The 19,247-nt window shown below is 43.1% G+C and overlaps 1 protein-coding gene across 1 annotated transcript in view; it reads right to left on the bottom strand.

The window, feature by feature from the left end:
- Positions 1 to 1,323: 1,323 nt before the first annotated feature.
- Positions 1,324 to 19,247, bottom strand: part of LOC144667723 (G-protein coupled receptor 39-like) — a 36,469-nt gene continuing 18,545 nt past the window's right edge. The window contains exon 4 of the mRNA XM_078529176.1: positions 1,324 to 1,709. The gene's annotated coding sequence lies outside the window, so the exon portion shown is untranslated. The remainder of the gene's footprint in view (positions 1,710 to 19,247) is intronic.

The raw sequence follows: 19,247 nt of genomic DNA, 5'->3' as shown, positions 1-19,247 counted from the left end.
CGATTGCTTATAGCCATCGCTTCACGACTACACTTGATCTTAGCCAAAAGGCCGAGAAGCGATGATATATATTCTATCAAAGGCCTTCTCCTGATCCAGGCTGATGAGGAAGGTCCAAGGAGAGTGAATGTGTGTGTCTGTCTTACTCCCAGGCTCAGGTTTCGCACTCACTCACAATGAGCACCCTGAGACTGGGAGTGACCCTGGCATACACAATCTGACCCTATCACACTCTGGTCAATTTTATTAATTACTCCTTTTTAATTTATCATTTATTGCTATGACGATGCTTTAATTTTGCTCAGCAGTTGTTTCTTTTCTTAATACCTCAATTTTTTTTTTAAAATTCAGTTTAACATTGTGCCAAACCTCATCTTTCCAAAATCTGCTCATCAGCACCTTGAGTGAGAAAAAAATGGACTGTGGCCTCCCAAAGCGAAAAGGTTGGACAAGCCTGCACTAAGTCATGGCAGAGGTCCAGGACTGTTGCTCAAACACAATCAGAAAATGGTATCTTAAGTGAGGTACTGAATCACAGCTTGGAATGGTGATAGCTGAATCACTGCCTTTTTAAAGTAAGTTAGATTTAGTGGCACAATCCTACAACATATAAGAACTGGCATTTATGTAGCAGCTTTAACATTGTAAAATATCCCAAGAACTCCCAGGAGCATTATCAAACAAACATTCACATGACATTCACATGAAGCCATTTCAGCGACATCGGGATGGGCTTGGTCAAAAAGGTAGGTTTTTAAGTGCATTAAAATAGAACAGAGAGGTTGAAAGGTTTATGGAGACAGGGCAATTATGGCATTTAGGCCTAAGGCAACTGAAGGTGTAGGCCGCCAAAGAATTAAACAGCCAAACAACAACGGCAAGGTGAGGTTCTGCTTATAAAAGGAAGCTTTGTTTCAACACTAGCAAATTTCAGCATGGTTAAAAGCTGCTTCAAAGAAATAAATCAGAAAGATACTGAAGTGTATGTGGGTGGAGATGAGGTTGGCAGGATTGCAAAACTGGCAGTCATGCCATGATGTGAAGCTGAGCTCTGAAACTATAGAAACCATCACTTGAAGGTTCAATTAGCTGACACATCAGTGTTGTTTTAATCTGTGATGGTTTTATACGTCTACCCTGAAAAATAAGAACATTAAATTGGATAAAAAAGAAAATGTGGACACGGAGTCTTAACACAAAGGCAGAATGTTTCTACCATTGGTACTGGAGCCAAAAGCTTTCTTTGTATTTAATTAAATGTGTGAGGACTAGTGAATAAAGACAAGTCATCGGAGAATTTGGGTCAGTACACGGAGCTATTTTGCATTTTCTTCATTTATTATTTACTGATATTCTCCAACTGTTTCGTTTCAGCACTGTTTTTACAAGATTGTTGGTCTTGAGGAAGATGATAATCTACCCAAAGGTTGAGATTATGAAAATGAAACCGTAGACCAAAGTGACAATTACAGCCTTCAGTTTTGTTTTATTTCTAGTTAAATTTTATACCAGCAGCAGCTTTCAAGGCAGAATTCCAACATCTTCAAATAAACTGGGTTATTCATGACCCCTTGTTGTTCAGTGTGTCAAGTACTACGTGGTTTGATACTGAGCCACAAGCCCAGAAGAATCCTGGTATTGATCCACAGCCTGTGTTGAGTCAGGGTAATGGTTTTGGGAGCGTTGTAGTTGCCTTTGGCTCCCTGGGGCTAAAGAGGAGAGAAAATAAAAGTTAGACAGGGTCCTCACTACTGTTTGCTCTCCAGTGATATCTGACTCAAGTTTGGATACCAAGAGGGGAAAGAACCAAGCATAGCTACAATGCCCCCAGAAGTCAAGCAGCCTGTTGATGCTCACTATTAAGGTTCACAAATGAAGAATGTTCATTTGAGGAGCACTGCTAGTCCCAGTACCCCAGCATGAGTTAATATTTTATGAAAAGGAAGGGAAAAAATTGGGAAGAAATTACAAATTTCAAAAAATTAATTTTTGGGAGGTGAGGATCACCGGCAAAGCCAGCCTTTGTTGTCAGTCCCTTGTTACCTATTGCGAAGGTGACAATGGGCCTTATTTTTGAACCACTATACAACATGTATTAAAGATGTTGCCACAGTGCTGATAGTTGGGAGATCCAGGCCTTTAACCCAAAGACAATGTAGGAATGGCGATAAAAACTTTTAAGTCAGGATGGTGTTTGACCTGGAGGGGAACATTAGAGGTTGTGGTGTTCCCATGCACCTGCTACTCTATCCTTCTGGGTGGTGGGTTTAGGAAATGCTGCTGAAGAAGCCTTGTTGAATTGCTGTGTAGATTGTGGCTGTAGTGTGTACTATGTGCTAATGATGGAGCGAATGAATGTTTAAGGTGGCAGATGGGATGCCAGTCAAAAAGGTTGCATTGTCCTGGATGATGCTGTTGATTGTTTTTGCAGCTGCATCCATCCAGTCAAGTGAAGTGTATTCCACCAAACCCCTGAAAGTGTTACAATGGTACAATAGGGACCACCTCATTGTAGTTGGCTACAGAGCAAATTTTGCAAAGTAGTAGCAGCTGACGTGGAGATAGCACCTAAAAAGTAGAAATTGAATGTAATGGTGGTGTCCTTTGCGTGCTCCGTGAACAAATGGATAGTTTGTTGTGTCATTTGCTGGGTGTTAGATGATCTCAGCAATTTTAGCAGTGAAATTGACTTTCAAGGAACATGAAAAAAAATCAGTTCACATTCCCACTCCCAGATTTTTTCTAGTGACCCATAAACAGATGTTGCATATGTTCAGTGATGGTGATCGTTGCTGTGATCAATTAGCCCACCGGCACTCCAAATGTCAAGGTTCACACATTAACAAAGCAATGTCCAGCCTTGGAGCCAAACCTTTACCATGGGCTATTACCTTCAGGGGAAGAAGGTTAAGGGGAGAAAATTAGAGGAAAAGAAACATGAATGAAATGGTAGCTTAAAGCAAATAATAACCAAGAATAACACAAGCATCTCAGTCACAGATTCAATGAGCAGAAACAGAACCATGGCACCCAAATGGCATTATTAGATGGGGACAGAATTTCCAATTGGTCCATCGATCCTTTAATTGAGCAGCATGGCAGTCTTCTTCAGCTGGTTTTATTGCATGTATGGTTTAAGAATGAGAATGTTTAAAGCTTCCCCACCACCACCACCCCACCAATAATCTGAAGTTAATAACACAACACAAAAAGAAAACTTGCATTTCTACAGCATCTCCCATGACCTCAATGTCCCCAAGTGTTTTTTTTTAAAGCCGATTAAAGTACTTTTTAAGTGTAGTCACTTTGGAAATGAAGAAAATGTGGCAGACAGTTTGAGCACAGCAAGCTCCCACAAACAGCTATGTGATTATTAGTAGATAATCTGATCTAGTCATGTTGATGGAGGGATAAATATTAGATGGGACACTGGAGAGAACCAGTGAGAACCAGAGAGAATCCTTGGCCTGCTGCATTGTTCCAGTGAAGCTCAACGCAAACTGGAGGAACAGCACCTCATCTTTCGACTAGGCACTTTAGAACCTTCCGGACTGAATATTGAGTTCAACAACTTTAGATCATGAACTTGCTCCTCCATCCCCACTCCCTTTCCGATCCCCCCCTACTTTTTTCCCAATAATTTATATAGATTTTTCTTTTCCCACCTATTTCCATTATTTTTAAATGTATTTCCATCCATTGTTTTATCTCTACCTTTTAGCCTTTTTCGATTCCTTCACCCCTCCCCACCCCCACTAGGGCTATCTGTACCTTGTTTGTCCTGCTTTCTACCCTTAATTAGCACATTCCTCAGATAATATCACCACCTTCAACACCTCTATGTCTTTTTGTCTGTGACATCTTTTGGTTATCTCCACCTATCACTGGCCCTCTATCCAGTTCTACTTGTCCCAGCACCCCCTTAAACCACCTTATATTTCACCTCTCTTCTATTTTTACTTAGTTCTGTTGAAGGGTCATTCGGACTCGAAACATTAACTGTGTTCCTCTCCGCAGATGCTGCCAGACCTGCTGAGTTTTTCCACGTTTTTTTTGTTTTTGTCTTGGATTTCCAGCATCCGCAGTTTTTTGCTTTTATCTTAGTGTTTAATTGACTGCCACCTCTCTTCAAGGAATGCCTACCTTGAAGAAGTATTGCACTTTTCTCCGTCAGGATTTTCGTATCTCTCTTTTGCCTTGTTCACCTTCATTGCTTTCCATTTCTCTCCTGGTGTTTGACAAGGTGTTTACTAAAACCTGCTTTCACAGCCATATTTCCTTCCTCAGTGACTGTCTCCGTCTCCGACTTACCCCACGTGGATTTCAACTGAAGTTCCATCCCTCATGTTTCGAACCCACCCAGGATTGCGGGTACCTCCGGGACATACAACGCTCCTCAGACTGCTGTTCCCGTCGCATTCTGAGATCCACACTCAGTGCCATGCGCCGCATTATGAACACACTCGACCTCTCCCTCTAGCAGCACCGCCGCACCCTTTTTCGAAGCTGCGCGTGCCCCCAGTTTCATTTTATTCTTCATCTCATCTGACGCCTCAACAAGAAACTTTGTCTCTTTCTTTCAGGTGCAAAGGAACGCAAGCTCCAACAACTCATCGACACCAACACCCATCCAGGACCCTCCACCCCTGCCTGTCCCTCTGTTCCCACCCCATCTTACAATCCCAGCCCCGGCCGTGTATTCACCATACCCCCTGACCTTCCCCTCTCCGACGCTGAACGTTCAGTGCTCAGCAAAGGATTTAGTTTCATACCCTTACGCCCTCATCTCAATGAATTTCGGGCTCGGCACGATGCTGAACTCTTCTTCTGCCGCCTTTGTCTCCGTGCTCACTTCTTTGGGCAGGAGTCCTCTCCCCGTTCAACGGATCCTTTTACCCACCTCCAGTATTCTCCCTCCACCTGGACCCCTCCCTCTGGATTCTTACCTTCTCTTGATCTTTTCATTGAGAACTGTCGGCGTGACATTAGCCGTCTCAATTTCTCTGCTCCTCTCACCCACTCTAACCTGTCTCTCTCTGAACTTACTGCACTCCGTTCTCTCAGGTCCAACCCTGACATTGTCATCAAACCCGCTGACAAGGGTGGTGCTGTTGTTGTCTGGCGCACTGACCTCTACCTCGCAGAGGTTGATCGTCAACTCGCAGACACTTCCTCCTACCTCCCCCTGGACCATGACCCCACCACTGAACATCCAACCATTGTTTCCAGGACTGTTACTGACATCATCTCCTCTGGAGATCTTCCTTCCACAGCTTCCAACCTGATAGTCTCCCAACTCGGACGGCCTGCTTCTACCTCCTACCCAAAATCCACAAAAAGGACTGTCCCGGCAGACCGATCGTGTCAGTCTGTTCCTGCCGCACGGAACTCATTTCTTGCTATTTTGACTCCATTCTCTCTCCCCTTGTCCAGTCCCTTCCCACCTACATCCGTGATTCCTCTGACACCCTACATCATATCAAGAATTTCCAGTTCCCTGGCCCCAACCACCTCCTCTTCACCATGGACGTCCAATCCCTCTACACCTCCATCCCCCACCGGGATGGTCTGATGGCTCTCCGCTTCTCCCTCGAACAGAGGCCCAAACAATCCCCATCCACCACCACTCTCCTCCGTCTGGCTGAACTTGTTCTCACACTGAACAATTTCTCCTTAAACTCCTCTCACTTCCTCCAAAAAGGTGTGGCTATGGGTACCCGCATGGGCCCCAGTTATGCCTGTCTCTTTATGGGGTATGTGGAACATTCCCTATTCCAGTCCTACTCCGGCCCCCTCCCACAACTCTTTCTCCAGTTCATCGATGATTACTTCGGTGCTGCTTCATGCTCTCGTCGGGACCTGGAAAAATTTATTAATTTTGCTTCCAATCTCCACCCCTCCATCATTTTCACATGGTCCATCCCTGACACTTCCCTTCCCTTCCTTGACCTCTCTGTCTCAATTTCTGGTGATAGACTGTCCACCAATATCCATTACAAGCCTACCGACTCCCACAGCTACCTCGACTACAGCTCCTCACACCCCGCTTCCTGTAAGGACTCCATCCCATTTTTTCAGTTCCTTTGCCTCCATCGCATCTGTTCTGATGATGCAACTTTCAAAAACAGTTCCTCTGACATGTCTTCCTTCTTCCTTAACCGAGGTTTTCCACCCACGGTGGTTGACAGGGCCCTCAACCGAGTCCAGCCCATCTCCCGCGCATCTGCCCTCACACCTTCCTCTCCCTCCCAGAAACATGATAGGGTCCCTCTTTTCCTTGCTTATCATCCCACCAGCCTCCGCATTCAAAGGATCATCCTCCACCATTTCCACCAACTCCAGCATGATGCCACCACCAAACACATCTTCCCTTCACCCCCCCCTGGCGGCATTCCGCAGGGATCGTTCCCTCTGGGACACCCTGGTCCACTCCTCCATCACCCCCTACACCTCAATCCCCTCCCAGGGCACCTTCCCATGCAACCGCAGAAGGTACAGCACCTGCCCTTTACTTCCCCTCTCCTCACCGTCCAAGGGCCCAAACACTCCTTTCAAGTAAAGCAGCATTTCACTTGCACTTCCCTCAATTTAGTCTCCTGCATTCGTTGCTCCCAATGTGGTTTCCTCTACATTGGAGAGACCAAACGCAGATTGGGTGACCGCTTTGCAGAACACCTTCGGTCTGTCCACAAGCATTACCCAGACCTCCCTGTCGCTTCCCATTTCAACACTCCACCCTGCTCTCATGCCCACATGTCCGTCTTTGGCCTGCTGCATTGTTCCAGTGAAGCTCAACGCAAACTGGAGGAACAGCACCTCATCTTCCGACTAGGCACTTTACAGCCTTCCGGACTGAATATTGAGTTCAACAATTTTAGATCGTGAACTCTCTCCTCCATCCCCACCCCCTTTCCGATACCACCCTTTTTTTCCCCAATAATTTATATAGATTTTTCTTTCCCAACTATTTCTATTATTTATAAATGGATTTCCATCCATTCTTTTATCTCTACCTTTTAGCCTTTTTCGATTCCTTCACCCCACCCCAACCCCACTAGGGCTATCTGTAACTTGTTTGTCCTGCTTTCTACCCTTAATTAGCACATTCCTTAGATAATATCACCACCTTCAACACCTCTGTGTCCTTTTGTCTGTGACATCTTTTGGTTATCTCCACCTATCACTGGCCCTCTGTCCAGCTCTACTTGTCCCACCCCCCCTTAAAGCGGCATTTATTTCACCTCTCTTCTATTTTTACTTAGTTCTGTTGAAGGGTCATTTGGACTCGAAACGTTAACTGTGTTCCTCTCCGCAGATGCTGCCAGACCTGCTGAGTTTTTCCAGGTTTTTGTTTTGGATTTCCAGCATCCGCAGTTTTTTGCTTTTATACACTGGAGAGAACCCTCCTGTTCTACTTGGAAATTGTGCTATGGGATCTTTAATGTCAGCAAAGAAAGCAGACAGGCCTCAGCCTAACATCTCATCTGAAAGATGGCACTGCACCTCTAACAGTGCAGCACTCCCTCAGTCTGGAGTGTTAGTCTAGGTTTTTGTGCTCAAGTCTCTGGCATGAGACTATGAACCCACAATCTCTTGACTCAAGAGCAGGAGTGCTACCCACTAAGCCTTGATTAACAAGTCAGTTCAACTATAATCAGTAAAAGCAATGGGATTCATGCATAGTTCAATTGCAGTGGGTTGCTCTTGGAGCTCCTCATTACTGGGTGAGTTGAGTTGCTGCAATGCACAGTGTCAGTACAATGGCAGCATAGCAACAGGCAAGAGATCCTGATTCCCATGATGTAATAGGGAGTCTTTCCATCAGCACCGGTAGCCAGGAAGGACCGTGTGAATTTTCAAGCTGTAGATACTTCTCATTTATTTCAGAATTCCAATTGTTGGAAAACTGTCAAGTCCATTTAACTGTTTTCTTGCAGTGCAATGAGAGATGAATTCTGACCAATGCGTGTCACCTTTATCAATGGGAGTTCTATATGAGGATCCTCATTGCATTGTTTTGCCTTTGGCAATAAAAATAATAAAAGGCGAAATGCATCTAAACTGATAAGCAAAAACATTGAGAGACTCTTATTCTGGTGTTACTCATAATGGGTGGAAGTGAAGGATAAGAGAAAGCTTCTCATAAGCTTGTCACTAACATTGAAAGCCTTGTTAAAAATCCATTGTTAGGAAACAGCTACAACTTTCCTTGTGATGTAAAATAATAATGAAGAATAACTCTAAAGGAAGGACAGGATTAGCATTCTGGTAATTATTGTTGTAATCTAATGTCACGAAAGTATAATAATTCTCATAATATTATTGTGATTTATTGTAAAAGTAGGTTAATAGTGGGGTTTGGATAGTTGGTGTGTGTGGGGGATTTAATTGTATTGGAGATAGCTGGTCTGAAGGCTCTGACTCATCAAAAGAAGCTCGGTTTGAAATGCTAAATATGTAAACATGGCTGAAGTTTTAGAATGTAAGGTGCGGAGATTTGCATTTTTTAGATAAATGAGGGCAGTTTGAATTTCAAAGAGATGGTAGGATGTTTACACCAGCCAGAGAAGCTAGGCCAAGAAGTATGTTTATTTTTCCCAAAGGTTACTTACAATATAAGCACCATGAAAAGATTTATATTATGAGAAAGGTAAAGTTCCAAAGACATATGGGAACAATGGAATTTACATTAAAAGGGAGAAACATGTATAAAGGAGAATGAGGCTATGTGTAGGGGAAGGCATTGTAGGATCTCCCAGAAGTGTGAGAAGCCCCCAGTATTTGTGCATTAAGCCTGCTGCCTACAGAAACCAAAGCTGGGAAAAGCCACTTTGAACTCTACAGTCCAGGGTATTGTGGTCTCTTGCCTGGATCTGTTTAAAATCTATTTTTGTTTACTGTTGCCTTAATGGGGATGTAACTGGAAGCCAGGTTAATTAGGGGTTTTAGGAGTTATTATAGTAGTAATTTGTAGACCTATGTATGTGCTAGATATCTTTTCTTTTGTTATGTTTAATCTAGTTTTCTAAAAAGTCTCTGAAGTCTTGGTGGACTTATTATTGTGAATTCAGGGCACGCATCTTGAAATAAATACAAATTGTAATTGTGATAGCGGGATCAGGTTTCCCTCATGGATTTGATCTGCCTGGCACACATCATCTGCGTCATAACACTAATCACTGACAGACTTGGGAGCCAAGGCTAAACCTATATTATGAACCTGACTCCCGCTGACAGCATCAGGATTGTCTGCTCCTCATGCAAACTTGCTCATTCATTCCTCAGTGTGAATATATATCTTTTAGGAAACAAATTAACTTTATTGCCAACACCTTCAATAAAGTCAGATTGCATACTGCACTTCATTGTAAAATCAAATTGATTAGATTCAACATTATATAAATCACAATCTACGTGCAGAACATCAGCCATTGAAAAATGCTGGTTAATTATGATGAATGAATTAAAAATCTATCAGTTCAGAAATAATTTCCAATGCAACTAAGTTAAAGAGACTGCAAAACCGTTTTTTCATCTACTCTTTTAATTGATATACTTCAGTTCTATTTTGAATCATTTTCTCAATAGATGCCACTATTTATTGGCTTATCAATTCCCCCAGATTCTCCAACTCCGATTCTCTTTTCCTCACCATATTAAGCGCTACTCCCAGTAATATCTCACTTCCTGCTCACCTGCTTATGATGAGGTCTCCTCTACATTAGGGGGTCAAACACAGATTGGGTAACCACTTAGAGGAACATCTCCGTTTAGTGTGCAAGTGTTACCTGAACTTCTGATCACTTTAATTCTCCACCTTTCTCCCGCTCTGATTCCACCATGTTCACTGTCTTTGGCCTTGTGCAGTTTTCCAATGAAGCTCAACATAAGCTCGAGAAACATCACCTTATCTTTCAATTAGGCACTTTACTGCCTTCCAGACTTAAGTTCAGCGATTTCGGATCATAGTCTCTGCCCCCATCTTGTTTCCTTTCTCTTTCCCGTTTTTTTTTGTTTTTGGATGGCAGCTGTTCATGATTCTGCCAGTCACACTTCCTCTAAGCACATCTTTTGTTTCCTTTCTTGTCCCATTACCACTCCCTTTGGCCTTGCACCATCAAGCCTCTCGTAATTTAATCTCTCCTGCCTTCCACCCAATCATAGACCTTCCCTTTAGTTCTTTTTCCCACCCTGCCCACTTTCACTGACTCTTTACTTGCTTATAACTTATTATATCTCTAACTTTCCGGTTCCGATGAAAGGATATCAACCTGAAACGTTGGATGGAATTTAATTAGCACAACGCGGGTCCCAATGGGCCACAATGTCATTCAGAGCAGAAGCAGCCAGCTTACCACAATTACATGGCGGCCAGCCAATTAACAATCTCCATGTTCAGGGCCCATTGAATCATGGGCCATGGTGGGCTGGAAGATGGAAAACATGGACAAAGCTGCCGCCATCAATATGGCCTGGCAGCACTTTTAAATGCCAGCCAGGCCAGCCTGCAGATGAGAGAAGCTGGGATTATTCTTCTTGGAGCAGAGAAGTTATCTGGTGTTCAAAATTACGAAGGATTTTGATTGTTACGAGCTCAATGAATACATTGCTCCTATACTCTAACTTTATGAGAACTGAATGTAACATGGCTGATTCTAGTCAGTGCCTCATGGCAAAGGTCACATGACTATAGCAGGCCAGGTAGGACCTTTAGTACATGATTGCATTTCAACCCAAACATTGATAGAAGGAGAAATTGTTTCCACTGTCAAGAGGGTTGATAATCAGAGAGCATAGATTTAAGATAATTGGCAAAAGAACCAGAGATGAGAAGAGTTTTTTTTCCCACAGTGAATTATGATGTGGAATATGCACTGACTGAATGGGTAGTGAAGGCAGAGTCAACAGTAACTTTCAAAAGGGAATTGGATAAATATTTGAAGCCAAAAAAATTACAGAGATGTGGGGAAAGAGTTGATACGTGTGATTCATTGGATGGTTCTTTCAAAGAGCTGATGTGGGCATGATGGGCAGAATGGCCTCCTTTTGTATAATTCTATGATCCTATAATGTCCTTGGGCTTTCTGTAATATCCCTACTAAAAGCAATTGCAAGGTGCTAGACGTGAGCCACTGATGGTTTTGAAAAAGTTTATTTGGACAAGATGGCAGCTTCAACTCTAAATGTCACTTCTGCCAGGCATTACTTACACAATTTTTGTTGCATCAAAACACTAAGCAGAGGGTAGAATTGATCTATATGTTAGACACCCTGCAGTACAGCTGATTGACATTGCATGGGTGGCCTCAAGAATTCCTGTAACCTGCTTTCAAGAGGAGTCAGCATCTTTTTAATCTAATCATGGTTGTTTAAAATATGTTTACTGAGAAATTTCATTCATGGCCAACTGATCAACAATCTCATCTGACCTATGGGTCAAAATAACATACCAAGGTTCTTGTTAACTCTATGTTTGCTAAGTCACAACCAGTTTCTCTATCTGTCTGACTCACCCACTAAAATCTACAATTATGTTCTCTGCATACAAACAAAATTTGATTGATATTTCCTCATTAAACTTATTTAATTGGTAGTCCTTTATTTTATTCCTTTTTTGATTCCTCCTTTTTCCCCCTTCAAAGCTTCCATGTTTGATGTAGCTTTCCACAGCTAGGGAGATGTACAAGCATCCTCTTCCATTATGATTTAAAATTCTTATCCTTGTTTTCAACTCTCTCCATGACCTCACCCCTCCCTACCTCTGTAACCTCCTCCAGCCCTACAATCTTCCAAGAGCTTTGTTCCTCAAATTCTAGCCATTTGTGTATCCCCGATCTTAATCGCTTTTTGGCGGCTGTGCCTTAAGCTGCTTGGCGCTAACCTCCGGAATGCTTTCCCTGGACATTTCCAACTCACTCTCCTCTTTTAAGATTCTCCTTAAAACTCTTTGACCACTTGTCTTAATATCTCCTCCTGCAGCTCGGTGCCAAATTTTGATCATGCTCCTGTGAAGCGCTATAGGAAATTTTATCTTTTCTTTATTTGTTCATGGGTGTCGCTGGCTAGGCCAGCATTTATTTCCCATCCCTAATTGCCCTTGAGAAGGTGGTAGTGAGCTGCCTTCTTGAACCGCTGCAGTCCATGTATTGTAGGAATGCCCACAGTGCTATAAGGAAGGGAGTTTCAGGATTTTGACCCACCGACAGTGAAGGAACTGAAGCAACAGTAAATGAAAATTGTATGTTTAATACTTCATTGCTGAAGAAATGACCATTTCTGGATCAATTGATGCGCAGTCACCACCTTCAGGGCTTCTGATAAGCATATCTGGCAACCAGTTATTTTGTTATGGTGGACAAGATGTCATTCACTATACTGGGGCATAGAGGCTGAAATCATGTGCACAGGGTGCAAAAACATGGCATGCATTCCCCTGAGTTTAGAAGATTGAGCTGTAATCTGATCAAAGTGTCTAAAATGTTGAAAGAATTGAATAGGCTTTTCCTTTTGCATTTCCTTTGCTGTGGGAAACCAGGACAAGGGACATCATTTTAAAATTAGAGCTCAGATGTTCAGGAGCAAAGTCAGGAATCACTTTTCCGCAAAAGGGAAATAAAATCTGGAACTCTGTCCCGAAAATCATGCGGACACCGAGACGAATGGAGCTTTCAAACCTGAAATCGATAGTTCCCCCATTTCACTCTGTTGTTGGTGGAGAGACATATTAAGGATTATGTTAAGGATACAGTTACACTGGCACTTTTGAATTGATATGCAGCCATTCTCAGTGAACATCAAGAGTCCAGTCTGGATCTACCTTCAGATATGTAGGAGTTCCCTTGGGCAGTGGGGATTTGCCAATGGGGGGACTAGGAGAAAACACCTTGTAATATAACTCCAGGCCAATGTGAAACTGTTTAAAAATAACTCAGGTACTCTTTGTATCTTCTAAGCACTTTAGACACTTAAGCAGCGTCCTCCAGTTGGCTCTCTTAACATTAAAAATTTACTGGACGGGAGAATAGAACTCTTTCCATTTTCATTGTGCGCACAGCATCCATAATTTATCTAAACTCTGGAATTCCCTCACTAAGCCTCTCCGCCTCTCCCCCTCTTCTCCTTTAAGATGCTCCTTAAATCCTAAATCATTAACCAAGCTTTTGGTCATCTGACCTAATATCTACTTGTGTGGTTTTGAGTCAGATTTTGTTTTGGGAGATGCTATATAAAAATAAACTGTTGTTATATCTATTCAAATGGATTGCAAAACGGTTTGTTGAGACAAACCAGAATGGAGGTTGGAGATAATCTGATACTATTGTAGTTCCAACCATAAACAATGCCAATTCGTAATCCATCGGTGTTATTCCCATGACCTGCCAAGCAGCTTCCAGGGAGGTTCCAGGGTCACAAAGGTAAACTTTAAAGAATTGACTGAAGGGCACCAACAGGAGTAGAACCTATGGAATTGTCTGCCTCAACACTGGAAACCTCACCTGGTCCGGACACAGAAAGAAGCCGCAGATTAATAGCTCTTTCTGTGGTTGCATGGCCATTGTTAGTTGGTGGAATGATTTGGCTGGTAAATTTTGATAAACAAAACTCCACCATACAGCAACTCCCAATCTGCAACCCCCAGCAGCCACTCCCAACTTCTTAGACGGGGTAAGTGGTGTTTAGTCACATAAGACTAAATAATAACAGGATTTTTACACTAGATATTTTCTTGGGTTCAGTATCATCAATCACCCTCATAATTGGGCTTGACATTCCCTGCAATGTTTCTACTTGTAGCAGAGTCTAAATCTAAGAGCCATAAATATAAGATACTAATAAATCCTTGAGGGAGTTCTGGAGAAACATTTTTATCCAGAGAGCAGTCAGAATACAGAACTCAGTATTTCATGGAGTTGAGGCAAATAGACGCATTTTAAGGGCATACTGGATAAGTACAGGAAGGAGAAAGAAATTAAAGATATGTTGATTGGGTGACATAAAGTAAATAGTGAGAGAAGGCTCATGTTGAACATAAACTGATGGGCTGAATGGCCTATTTGTCTGCTGTAAATTCAAAATAACTTGGAATGTATCTTTATTGAGCCCAATATTTATTTAAATGTGACTGTGACACAGGAATCATAACAAAAAATTGATACTCTGTACACCTGCTATGGGACATGTCATAAGCCAGAAAATGAATTCTCTCTTTATGAAGGGCAGACCAGGACAAGGCACAGCTTCAGACCAGTAACTGATCTGTTTACATAAAATGCATGAATGAGTGGTAGCCAGTTTTCACCTTGGGAATAATTTCTTTCCTTACACTCCTTGGGTTTATAAAATACAATAAAATGCACAATTTGTTTTCTCTCTAAACATTAACTTCTTAGTCTAGCCCTTCAAATCTAAGTGGTTCAGATGTTATAATGCAAATACCCTTCCCCTGAAATCACAACGCACTCTGTGAATGAGAAAGAAACAGGCCTACCCCAGCCCCGAATATTTTGAAGATCAAGGCTGTCAATCAAAGTTGCTACCCTAAGGTGTGAGCCTATCCTTTGATGTGGAACCGGGAGTCTTGCCAAGTCTCTGCCCAGCTAAGCCCCCTGCTGTGTAAATGGAGTAGAACAACTTCTAGAGCATCAGTAGTCACAAGGAGTCATCTTCTCACAAAGCACCAGATGTTTAAGATTATACATATCAACCTTCTTCAGAATAACTTATTATTAACACTTCAAATCACTATAGTAACCAGACTGGTTTCAGGCTGCCTTGCTTACTATTGAGAAGAATGCTGTGTGCTAGCTTGGCAGTTAACCTTTTCTATGCTGAATCTAGCATTGCAGAAACAGCGTAAGTTAAAAGAATCCATCAGAGGTAAAAATTCCATCTTCCTGCATCTTTGACATATAAGGCTTGGAAGTGTTTGTGCATCAGGTTTTAATTTCTAAATTAAGCTATTAGGAATGTATGGGCCAGAGAGAGGGACCACCTCTTGGCCTTGTCACCATATATACAGCATCATGTAGCATCAATATATCTGAGGCCCCCATCACTGACAGACTCTCGATCTTCATTTCCTCAACTCCTTTCTCCTACAGATGCACCTTCCCTGCACCGAGCTTCCCCACCATTGTCTTTCACCCGTGAAGTAGGGTTGCCAACTCCGGCTGGACATTTTCCGGGAGACACTGGTGGAAGTGCTGTCATGGAATCCTGGTGGCGTGGCATGAGCAGGTGAGCCCACCCAGAGGGGGCAAAGTCCAAAGCTCCAGACACTCGCGGGAGGGGATGGGTTTCTTTGGTGCCCATAAATGTACATAAGTACTTTGTGTTAGTATCCTTGTTCGGAAGTGGCTTGTTCAGGCACTGCTGTACCTGGTCGCCCGCTGGAACCGCGGCCCTTCAAAGCAGCCGCTGCTCAATCCACACCCCCCCTCCCCAGCTCTAAAGGGGACTCATTTGGACTTGAAACGTTAACTCCGTTTCCCTCTCCACAGATGCTGCTGAGTTTTCCCAGCATTTTCGTTTTTATTGCTGAATCCTCACGCCACCAACCCCACCCCCCCCGCCCCAGCTCAGACCCCGGTCTCTCCGGTTGCCCCTCACACACACACCAGGAGGACAATTCCCTGAGCGGGGACACACACACCAGGCAACAGCCAGTCCCCGGCCCCAGCAGCGACCCTCGCCTGCTCCTTCCTGATGGTTACCCGCATTGTAACATGTGGCGCTGCCGGTTACAATGTTGCAGCAAATGGAACCCGGTGCGCGCTCCGTCCCCGGGACCCCAAAGCCCCACAGCTCGCGCCTGCCTCCCGCTCACAGCCGGCCAGGGGCAGCGGCGGAGCAGCCCGACCCCAGCCAGGCAACCCAACAGCACCTAGAGACACAACGGCCGCCATCCGGTCACTCATGTCCACTCTTCTCCACAACGACACGGGAGCACTCAGCCTTTAACCTTCTCGGCGGGAAGAAAAACAGCCAATGACCTTTCTGAGCCCAGTACCCGTGTCTGTACCGGTTCACGCCTTTATGTCTTCGAGCTGCCAATGGGTCACCGTTTTACGACGAATGGTGAAGTATTTACGAATTATGGCGCATATTAATTAATTTGTTTGTTTGTTTTAAAGCCTCCCGGATTGCTGTCAACAGCAACCGGGAGATTGGTGCCGATTCCAGGGGACTCCTGGTCACTCCGAGGGGGTTGGCAACCCGGCCCTGAAGAGGAGTTTTCCAAACTGCTCTCACCCTCCGCTCCCTCAGCTTGGGCGGCTCATTTTTAATTCTACCGAAACCCAGCACCATCAAACATGCTACCCTGATGTGTGATGATCCTCTAGAATGACTCAGTCGCCCATCTGTACACAGTGACTTAATACACTTGGATGGGGGAAGTCTTATATGGCAGAAATGTGGAAAGATTATTTTTTACTTGTGATGAGTTTTATTTGACGTATACTTATCCTGTAATGCTAGATTCGGCATGACAGTGGTTAACTCCCAAGGCTGCACTCTGCATTACTTCTCAATAGTAAGCCAACAGCCTGAAACCAGTCTGGTTACTATAGTGATTTGAAGTGTTAATAAGCTATTCTGAGGGAGGGCTTGATGACTGGAGGTGAAAAACAATTGTAGAATTTTACAGTACAGGGCCATTTGGCTCCCTATCCTCTGCTTACTATCTGAAAGTACTATCCATTTATTCCCCCTCCCCTATCACCATGCATTTCCATTGGGTGCATTGCTTGATGGGCGTAGTGGAATGTTAAATTAGGGAGTGAAAGGTCTTCTCCAGTCTCTTTCTCAGTCAGAGAAAATTAAGGCGTGTACTTAAATAGCTTATTTCATTACTTCAGGACATGCCAAAGGCCTTTAATGCCAATGAAGCACTTTCAAGTGTCGTCACTCTTGAAACATAGGAAACACGGCAATTAGGGCAAAAACACACACAAACTGCAATATGATAATGACTAGGTCTGCTTTTCAATGATGTTGGCTGAGGGATAAAATTGACCAGGACATTGGGAAGAACTCCCCTGCCCTTCTTTTAAATGCTATAAGATCGTTTGCATCCTGAGAGGACAGACAAGGCCTTGATTTACAGGCTCAGCCAAAAGGCTGCACCTCTGACCGTGTAGCACTTCTTCAGTACTGCACTGAAGTGCCAGACTGGATTATGTGTTCAAATCCCTGGAGTAGGACCTGAACCCAAGATTGTCTAACCCAGACATGAGAGTGCTATCCAAGAAACTGCTTTGTCATTTGTGAGCCATGGAGATGAGACAAATCCTCCAAAATGAGGTTGTGGATGAATTGTGTGATTCATACTATTGCATAAGTTGAGATCATCTAACACAGACCAGCAATTAAACTGGAGACCTTCCTGATTTGCAAGTCTCAGTATCTCTGACAGCTATGCATTTACTCATGAAACAAACAGCAATGCCAACAATTGACATTTCATTCATAAATACACTCTTATCATTGGCAAACACCACTGTCAAACTTAAGAGATATAATCAATTTGTGTAAATATATGCTTGAATAAAAGTTTTCAAACAAAGTTTGTTTGATCGAAGTTACTAAATGAATGATGATATAGACTAGGGGAGAAAGACCAGCAACTTTTTTGTGTTTTGAAGCTAACATTAATTCTAATCCTGAGTAGTTGGCAAACTATTGAAACCTTTGATGAAAATTTGATTGTAGTAGTAAAATAAGAAATAAATAGATACTAAATAAAGTAAAATAAAGCAACTTGAGAAAGAGCAAGAATTTAAAGCAGGAAACTTGAATTTCTGTCAGATGCCGTGGTTCATTCTGGAGCTTGCTCACCTCTGAGTCAGGCTGACACTGCAATACAGTGCAGAGGGAGTGCTGCACTGTCAGAAGTGTTATCCTTTAAATCAATGCCCTGTCTGTCCTCTCAGATGGATGTAAAAAATTCCATGGTCACCATTTTAAGGGAATTACCTGCAGTGTCCTGGCCAATATTGATCCATCAACCAACATCACCACATTTTCACATTTTCAAATTGCTCTTTGTGGGAGCTTGCTGTGCACGAATTGGCTATCATGCTTCCTACATTACAACTACATCTCAGAAAGTACTTAAAGGTGCTATATAAATGCAAATTTCTTTTCTTCCATGGAATGAGAGAAACAGGTTTGCTCCTGTGTTTTTCCTGATCTTTGGGTAGGGGCTGTAAGCAATAAGGGAGGAGGGAGACTAATGGATAAATATTTCCAGGGCCATCCTTATGAAACTTTGTGACATTAAACACGAAAAGATTGGACACGGGTCTGTGAATTGGTTAAACACCTGCCCCTGAGGATGAGTGATCAGTGCAGGACTTGAAAGGGATAAAAATACTAACTTGGTAAACATTTAATAAAGATGATTTTCTACTTTCCTTCCATGCCAGAACAATGACCCCACAGCTAAACTGCTCTTCTCTCTTACTGGGCGCAGGTCTCTCTAGGGTGTCCAGCTCCATTGTGTAATATTAAGATTCTACTGTAGGTGTATACAGTCATATCCATGTCTAGCTCCTACATTTTGCAGGCAGAGGGGTTTGGGGGAGGTGGAGAACTATAGACCCACAATTTCACAGGTCCATGATAATATTTGTTTTGTGGACTTCTATATTACTCGAATAAAAACATGACTTAGGAGCAGGAGTAGACCATTCGGCCCCTCGAACCTACTCCAACATTCAATAAGATTTATAGGTAAGACTTTCTTTGGCCTTACTCCACTTTCCTGCCCTATCTCTATATCCCTTGATGCCTTAGTCTCCAAAAATCTACCAATCTCAGACTGGAACATACTCAATGACTGAGCATCTACAGTTCTCTGAGATGGAGAACTCCAAAGATTCAGAACGCTCTCAGTGAAACAATTTCTCCTTGTCTCAGTCCTAAGTGGCCGACCTCTTAGCCTGAGACTGTCCCCTAGCACTAGACTTTCCAGTTAAACGAGACTCTAGTGAGAAACAGATTAAGATCAGTAATGATAATCATGCATCATCCAGTGCAGTAAAAGAATAACTCAGTAAATAAAGGCATTTCATATATTGAATTACCTGGAAAAACTCAGCAGGTCTGGCAGCATCGGCGGAGAAGAAAAGAGTCGACGTTTCGAGTCCTCATGACCCTTCAGCAGGTTCTGCTGAAGGGTCATGAGGACTCGAAACGTCGACTCTTTTCTTCTCCGCCGATGCTGCCAGACCTGCTGAGTTTTT

Source organism: Cetorhinus maximus, chromosome 25 (genome assembly GCF_964194155.1).
Source record: "Cetorhinus maximus chromosome 25, sCetMax3.hap1.1, whole genome shotgun sequence".
Taxonomy (NCBI): Eukaryota; Metazoa; Chordata; class Chondrichthyes; order Lamniformes; family Cetorhinidae; genus Cetorhinus; species Cetorhinus maximus.
Note: the sequence above shows the minus strand (reverse complement) of the source record. Positions and strands in the feature narration are given on the sequence as shown.